The following is a 2,809-nucleotide window of genomic DNA, read 5'->3' as shown; positions in this document are numbered from 1 at the left end:
TCCTCCCTACTTCGACCATCATCAGCTATTTTGCTCCCCCAATAGCAAAACTCTTACTACTTTAAGCGTCTCACTTCCTAATGTAATTCCCTCAGCATCACACGATTTAATTCGACTACATTCCATTATCTTCGCTTTGCTTTTTTTGATGTTCATCTTATATCATCCTTTCAAGGCACTGTCCATTCCGTTTATCTGTTCTTCCAGGTCCTTTGCTGGCTCTGACAGAATTACAGTGTCATCAGCGAACCTCCAAGTTTTTATTTCTTCTCCATGGATTTTAATTACTATTTCGAACTCTTCTTTTATTTCCTTTACTGCTTGCTCAATATACAGATACAGACTGAACAACATCGGGAATAGGCTACAACCGTGTCTAACTCCCTTCCCAACCACTGCTTCCCTTTCATGCTCCTCGACTCTTTAACTGCCATCTGGTTTCTGTACAAGTTGTAAATAGCCTCTCGCTCCCTGCATTTTACCCCTGCCACCTTCAGAATTTGAAAGAGAGTATTCCAGTCAACATTGTCAAATGCTTTTTCTAAGTCTACAAACGCTAGAAACGTAGGTTTGCCTTTCCTTAATCTTTTTCTAAGATAAGTCGTAGGGTCAGTATTGCCTCACATGTTCCAAAATTTCTACGCAATCCAAACTGATCTTTCCCGAGGTCGGCTTCTACCAGTTTTTCCATTCGTCTGTAAAGAATTCATGTTAGTATTTTGCAGCCGTGGTTTATTAAACTGATAGTTCGGTAGTTTTCACATCTGCCATCACCTGATTACTTTGGGATTGGAATTATTTTATTTTTATTGAAGTCTGCGGGTATTTCACCTGTCTCATACATCTTGCTCACAAGATGTTAGAGTTTTATCAAGGCTGGCTCTCCCAAGGCCATCAGTAGTTCTTATGGGATGTTGTCTACTCCCGGGGCCTTCTTTCAACTTAGGTCTTTCAGTGCTCTGTCAAACTCTCCACGCAGTATCATATCTCCCATTTCATCTTCATCTACATCCTCTTCCATTTCCATAATATTGTCTTCAAGAACATCGCCCTTGTATAGACCCTCTATATACTCCTTCCACCTTTCTGCTTTCCCTTCTTTGCTTAGAACTGGGTATCCATCTGAGCTCTAGATATTCATGCAAGTGATCCTCTTTTCTCCTAAGGTCTCTTTAGTTTTCCTGTAGGCAGTATCTATCTTACCACTAGTGATATACATTTGTCCTCTAGCCATCCCTGCTTAGCCATTTTGCACTTCCCGTCAATCTCATTTTTGAGACGTATGTATTCCTTTTTGCCTGCTTTATTTACTGCATTTTTGTATTTTCTCCTTTAATTAATTAAATTCAATATCTCTTCTGTTACCAAAGGGTTTCTATTAGCCCTCGTCTTTTCGCATACTTGATCCTCTGATGCCTTCACTATTTCATCTCTCAAAGTTACACATTCTTCTTCTACTGTATTTTTTCCCCCATTCTTGTCAATCGTTCCCTAATGCTCTACCTGAAACTCTCTACAACCTCTGGTTCTGTCAGTTTACCCAGGTCCCTTCTCCTTAAATTCTCACCTTTTTGCAGTTTCTGCAGTTTTAATCTACAGTTCATAACCAATACATCGTGGTCAGTCCACATCTGCCCCTGGAAATGTCCTACAATTTAAAACGTGGTTCCTAAATCTGTCTTAACATTATGTAATCTATCTGATACCTTCCAGTAACTCCAGGCTTCTTCCATGTATACAACCTTCTTTCAAGATTCTTGAACCAAGTGTCATCTATGGTTAAATTATGCTCTGTGCAATATTCTACCAGGCGGCTTCCTCTTTCATTCCTTACCCCCATTCCATATGCACTTACTACGTTTCCTTCTCTTCCTTTTCCTGCTATTGGATTCGTCACCCATGACTATTAAATTTTCGCCTCCCTTCACTATCTGAATAATTTATTTTATCTCATCATACATTTCATCAATCTCTTCGTCATCTGCGGAACTCGTCAGCATATGAACTTGTACTATTGCGGTAGGCGAGGGCTTCATATCCATCTTGGCCACAACAATGCGTTCACTATGCTGTTTGGAGTAGCTTACCATCATTTCTATTTTTTTATTCATTGTTAAACCTACTCCTGCATTACCCCTATTTGATTTTGTATTTATAACCCTGTATTTACCTAGCCAGAAGTCTTATTCCCCCTGTCACCGAACTTCACTAATTCCCATTATATCTAACTTTAACCTATCTCATTTCCTTATCTGATTGGCGCCTGGAGCTCTGATATATTTGGAAGATGAGTGTCGTTTACTGGTCCGGAGTGCACAAACTTAATAGGAATTTCTGCATATGCATTTATTGCCTGTCCTTTTCAAGCGTTGGCTAAGACGTGTTTCAGATGAAAGGTTTGCGTATTTAAAGTTGCTTATTCTATTTTTCAGTTAAGAATGTATTTGCCAAGTGTGTCATTTATCGTCTGTAAGTGAATTCTGTCACTGTCCGGTGTCTTCAGTCTAGTCCTCGAAATGCTTAACATCGAAAGTATTTTACTGTAATCGCATTACTACAATCCCATGAAATTTGCATTAACGTAAATTGGCTTCTGTCGTTTGATCTGTAACGATTGGTCCCTATCATTCTACTGTTAACCATAGTACAATAACCCAATGAAAGTTCCATTAGCGTAAATCGGCTACTGCCATCTGATGTGTAACTAGTAGTTACTGTAAGAAGTTGTTCAGAGAGTAGTTATTTAATCCTAATTTGTTGTTTTTATTGATTGTATCTACACGGGAGCAAGTTTTCCCTTGACGCAATA

The sequence above is a fragment of the Schistocerca serialis genome, chromosome 1 (genome assembly GCF_023864345.2).
Source record: "Schistocerca serialis cubense isolate TAMUIC-IGC-003099 chromosome 1, iqSchSeri2.2, whole genome shotgun sequence".
Taxonomy (NCBI): Eukaryota; Metazoa; Arthropoda; class Insecta; order Orthoptera; family Acrididae; genus Schistocerca; species Schistocerca serialis.
The sequence above is the reverse complement of the archived record's forward strand: the minus strand, read 5'-3'. Positions refer to the sequence as shown.